We start from the raw sequence: 6033 nt of genomic DNA on the forward strand, positions 1-6033 counted from the left end.
CGTGGGAAGAGTTCAGAAAGGATTCCGGCTCACATGTTAAAGGCCTGCTGGTAGCCTCCTCCAACCATCCCCACAGCAGAGGCCCTCTCCCCCTCACCCCTGCCCCAAGGCTTCGGCCTGCCCTCCTGGGCCTCTGTTTCTCTCCTAGCAAGTCTGGCGGCTCCCATCTTCCATAGCCAGCCTCACCTTGCACCTTCCCCAACCCACCACCTCTCACCATGGATCTGTTCATTGCTTATTTTACAAGCAGCCTTTTCAACCACATTTTCCACTCACCCAATAGGAAAACCAGGCCAAAGTAGCCCTAGCACAGAGGCCCATGGCTGTAAGCAGAACTGTTACCTAATGGAAATGTAGGGCCCCTGGTTCAAGAATTATTAAGAATTTCAAGAGAGAGACAGTGGAACACTAAACCAGGCATAGGCCCTTCTAAGCATGTGGCCCTGTGTGTCAGCACAGGTTACACGTCCATGAAGCCAGCCTTGGCTATAAGGGCCCCAAGTGAGTAGAAAGTTGTTTCCCTTCTGAATAGGCTGATGTATTTAAAAATCAGTATATTATTGGAACACTAACAAAACTGTACCTCAATCAAATTCCGAGTGACTAGATTTTATCTGAAAATCTATCTAGTATAATGGCACAGGTACACATATTTTAGTTTGGTGCTGAACTCCACGACAGTAGGATGGATAAATTCTGTATATGTTCGAGCACATCTATACTCTGATTTCAAAGGAGAAAAAAAAGAAAAAAGAAAACTCCATAGGCATTTTTGTTGCTCAACTCACGTTAAGAACCACTGGAAAACAGACACCTGCACTCCACCTCCAAAGTGTCTGATTCAGCTATCTGTGGCGGAGCCCAGGCATCAGGAGCAGTAAGCTACACTAGAGACTCTGATACAAAGCCAGAGTTCATAAAACATGCAAGGAGATTTCACGCTTGCTGCATATACTAGAAGTTCCTCCGGGGGAGTGGTGGACAGGGAATCGCTAGCCTTGAGACCCGTTTTTGTTATGCACTGTACTCAGGGCAAAGACGAGACATTCTCTGGAAGCTTTCCTTGAGTCTACACTTGAAGCAATTACAGAAAATTTACATTTATTTGAATTACATTCTTACAGAATTGGCAATAATTTATATACGGTCATCAGCAAAGGCAGGGGCTACTCCATGGAAGATCACAGTGCCACTGTGGCTTAGAGTTGGAAGACACAGATTCAAGTTCCAGCCTTGCCAACTGAGCAAGCTCCTCAGCTTACTATATAGGGAAGTCATGGACCTCTGAGTCTTGGGATCCTGCTCTGTATGGGGATAAGGGGACCAGCTTCACAGAGCTGGTGTGAAGGAGATGGTTTATATATGAAATTAGACCATACACTGTGAAGTAGTTCATAAATGTAAGCTGTTGTTCTTATTTAACAGTGATAAAGACAACAAATCCTCAAGTTAATCTGATTATTAAAGTATCATTGCCCATTGGCATAGCAATTGTATATTCAGCTAAAATTCGCTGCTCCTTCCTCTATGTCACTTCCAACTCATCCTAAGGACTCAAATGTTAACCACTTCGTGAAACATTTTGTGTTCCCACTAGCAGTTAATTATTCCCACTCATACCTTAGCACACGATAGTGATTTTATTTGATTACACGGGTTTTCCTCTTTTCAGTCTGTAAGCTTTCTGAGGACCAGGTCTCACCCATCACTGAATTACCATGAATGGGATGTGCTCAATATGTTGAATGAATGATTGACAGAGGAGGGAAAGAATGAATTAAGTATCGGTGAGAGTAGTTTAGGGCATTTAAGACATTTAGAAGCGTGAAGGCAAAATTTTCATAAGAACAGGGACCTTGTATGCCTGAACCCTTCCCTCCCCCACTTATAGTCGGTGCTGGACACATAGTAGGTAGCTTGGAAGACATTTGCAAGTCAAAGAAAAGGAGAAAGGCCAGCTCTAGGCACAGGTTTCCGTCAGCATGGACTTCTCATGCCATGTTTCACTTTGGTAGTACAATCCCAAAGTGTCTGTTAACCTTCTTCTATTCCCTTGCCCCCCAGAGGTTCCAGTGCTGAATTATCCGCACCTCCCCAATACCTGATCCTCACCCACTAGTCATTTTAGAACCCCCGTTCCTATGTAAAGGAATAGATCCTATATCCCATTGCTATAGGACTGTTCCATGCTCCTCCAGTACTTGCTAATTTAGTGACCATAAATCCCTATAACAAGTTATGGGCACTAAAGGGCCACCTTACAGAGGAATGAATACTGAGTATATCAGACATTGTGGATAACTAAATAGGTGGGTTTCAAATCACTCAGTGTCTCCTCCTACCTGGCCTGTATGGGACAAGCACCAGAGGAAGAAGGTGAGCATTTCCTTGGAAAAGGTAGTGCTTTACAGACTGCTTGTAAGGGTGCCGATTTTATGAAATCCCAGTTTTTTAAAGGTTTTGTGGTAAAGCCAGCTGGAGATAGTAAGTCACAGTTTTATTACAATGTGGGCCTTTTCTTAGGGCGTGGGATTCATTTGTGGCTAAATAAAATAGCTGGGTTCTGTAGTCAATAAAAATCAGTACCTTCATGAGGTACTTAATCTCTCAGAACAGACCAATGCTGACAGTCTCTGGGAGAAAAATAGAGAATTAAAATATGAACCAAGATATCTGCCTTGGTCCAATCTCTCTGTTTCACATTGGGTAGGCTATAGATGCTGCTGGTTGCAGGCGTCAGTTGGGAGAATAACAGGTTTATCTCTCTCTTTCCTGTTCATCTTTTCCAGTGCAGAGCCTAGAAATGGCGGATAACATGTCTGGCTAATGCTAGTTTCCTCTTGAAGAAGAAAAGACAGAGTCACATTTTCTCTGAATTTGAAACCAAGATCACTTTATTCACTTGATTACAGCTGTTCTTAAATGCTCCTTGGATAGTTTCCCTCTGTATTATGTTTCCCTCCGTCCTTAGTCATGGATTTTCGAAGTAACCTCACTTAGTTCTCCTCCATGGGCCAAATATATACTGATATTGAAGTGTTACTAATCCTTTAAAATGCCAGGAGTTTGAGCTTTCATTGGACTTTGAAAGATTTTAATAACTAGATTTTCGTCTCTGATCACTGATAATGTTTTTAATTTGGAGTTGGAGCAGTTCCCTCTGGTAATAAATGCAGCTTGGGCAGACAGGGCATGCTATTGTTCTAAAACAGAGCTCAGATTAGATTTTGCCCAAACAGGTACAGAACCGAAAACCTTGGCTTCCGTTAATGCTGTATTTTGGGGCAAAGGTTCCTAAAGTCTAGTTGGCCTTTATTACCTTCATGAGTTTTTACCATATCTGAGTACCACCTGAAATCGTATTTACTATTTTTCTTCAAATTCATTCGCTGTGATACTTGAATAAGTTTATTTTCCATCATGGAAATATTTATTTAGCCTAAGTGGGAAACTAGTATTACTTGTCCTTAATTGAAGGTAATAAATACAATGAAAAGAAAAGTTATTAAATTCTAGTTAGATACTATTGCTTGCAAAAGGTTCTGAGCCCCAGGCCTATCTCCCTTTATTTGAAAGGGTAGTAACCTGGGTTGAAGCCATACTAGCACCACATTGAAGCTCTCCTTCAGGGAATGTGATGGATTGGAAAAAAAAAAAAAAAAAAGAATCCTTTTTCCTCTGTTTAGTAATTATTCCAATGCTTTTGATTCCAAGTGGTACTTAGCCAACATGTGAGAAACCCTGCCTTTGAAAAACTCATTCCTTTTATATTCTGTGTGAGGAATTCAATATTTGATTGACTGGACTTGTATGAAAACCCCTTTTCAGGATGTAAGGACACCCCAAAAGTAGATGGCACTGTTCCTACACCCAAGAAACGTGTCATCTAATAATACGAGGACAGCAAATCATGATAAATGTGTAGCAGCAAGAGTTTCAGAAATATGCAGGTACTTCATACTAGAATGTGAGTGGCAGAGGGTCACTCGAGGGTCTTTCCGGGGCAGTTGAAGAGTACTTAGCAGATTAGGCAGCCAACAAATACGTACGGAGTCAAAAAACACTAACCAATTCCCCAGTCTCCTAGTGGAGGTATAAGCACTCGCACGGGTTGGCACCATCTGGAAAGGCTACAGGGAAGCAAGATTTGGACAGAATCTTGAAGGAAGGAATAGGCAGAGAGCACACACATACATACACAGGTGCCCATGCACACACATATATGCACATACACACAGTGTCTTAGAACAGAAGGTACAAGGTTCATGTGAAAGCAGGGGGTTAAGTGTGTCTGACCGAGGTTGTGACCTGAGAACAGTCTCAAAAATACAAACGACCTTCCAATTTGAATAAATACTCCCCTTTCCTCAGACGTAAAGCCATTCCCCACTTCTTGTTCATAAACATCACACGTTTAAGACTCATGTACACTGCAAAAAGTGTCGATGTTTCAGCAAAACAAACCATCTTCTGTTAAAGGAACGATACCTTCCATTTCAATGTACGTGGAGGTTGCTTTTTGAGAAACCCAGCTTTAGGTAGATATGTTGTCCGTTTACGGATTTTTGCCGTATTTCCTCAGTTGTTAAGGAGGGCTCCTAAAATCTTTGCAGCTAAGCAGTCGTGCCATTTCTCACAGTTCCCTTTGCTGTTTTTTGTTAAATGGAGTCATTGTTTCTCTGGTATTAATTTACCATCACACGATTTGCTGCTCTAGAGATAGCAAAGTCTCAGGTAGTATTTTTAAAGAATAAACAAGAGAAGCAGATTGGCAGGGTAATAAATGTGGGGCAATAAGGTGGGAATTTAAGCTGTTACTATTTCTGAACAAGTTGTGCTGTCACAGAAATGGCCATGGGCCTCTGGGTCTGTTTCTGTAAGAGGAGAGCCCAACTGAGGAGGCATTTCAGCATTTCAGGTCCCGAAGGATTTCTCGGGACCAGCCTGAAGGCAGGAAGGATTGATGTAAGCTTTGGCTGCACAGGCTTTGTGAAAGGTTTCCATTTTCTGAAATATGATGATGCCAAGATTTTAGTTTGGGTACTTCCCACGTGGGTTAAGGGATACTAAATCTTCAGCTCCGTTATACCTGGAGAATGTTTTTCAGAAAGCTCATTTTCATCTCCTTTCACTCTAAGGCTAATTTTTAAATATATGGCTAAATATGGACTTAGGCCAAACCATGAACCAAAAAGCAAGGTATAAACCTTCTTAATTTACTGAACCTCAAACCCTACCTTTTTTTGGGCACATGCTAATTTTTTCAGTTACACACATATATATACACATTATTTTTCATATTCTTTTCCATTATGGTTTATCACAGGATATTGAATATAGTTCCCTCTGCTATACAGTGTTATTCTGTATGTAATAGTTTGCATCTGTTAATCCTAAACTCCCAATCCATCCCTCCCCCACCCTGCCACCCCTTGGCAACCACAAGTCTATTCTCTATGTCTGTGAGTCTGTTTGTTTTGTAGGTAAGCTCATTTATGTCCTATTTTAGATTCTACATATGTGATATGATATTTGTCTTTGACTTAACTTCACTTAGTATGATCATCTCTAGGTCCATTCATGTTGCCGCAAATGGCATTATCATGTTCTTTTTTATGGCTGAGTAATATTCCGTTTGTATATATACTACATTTTCTTTATTCATTCATCCTCGATGGACATTTAGGTTGTTTCCATGTCTTGGCTATCGTGAATAGTGCTGCTGTGAACATATGGGGGCATGTGTATTTTCAAATTACAGTTCTGTCAGGATATATGCCCAGCTGTGGGACTGCTAGATCATATGGCAACTCTATTTTTAGTTTTTTAAGGAACCTCCATACTGTTCTCCATAGTGGCTGTATCAATTTACATTTCCACCGACAGTGCAAGAGGGTTCCCTTTTCTCCACACCCTCTCCAGCACTTGTTGTTAGTAGATTTTCTGATGATTCCCATTCTAACCAGTGTGAGGTGATTCCTCATTGTAGTTTTGATTTCCATTTCTCTAATAATTAGTGATGTTGAGCAGCTT

General features: G+C 41.2%; 1 protein-coding gene across 6 annotated transcripts in view; it reads left to right on the forward strand.

Moving 5' to 3' along the window:
- NME7 (NME/NM23 family member 7) overlaps positions 1-6033 on the forward strand; it is a 320071-nt gene that overhangs the window by 313382 nt on the left and 656 nt on the right. The gene's annotated exons all lie outside the window — the stretch shown is intronic.

This window comes from Lagenorhynchus albirostris, chromosome 2 (genome assembly GCF_949774975.1).
Source record: "Lagenorhynchus albirostris chromosome 2, mLagAlb1.1, whole genome shotgun sequence".
Taxonomy (NCBI): domain Eukaryota; kingdom Metazoa; phylum Chordata; class Mammalia; order Artiodactyla; family Delphinidae; genus Lagenorhynchus; species Lagenorhynchus albirostris.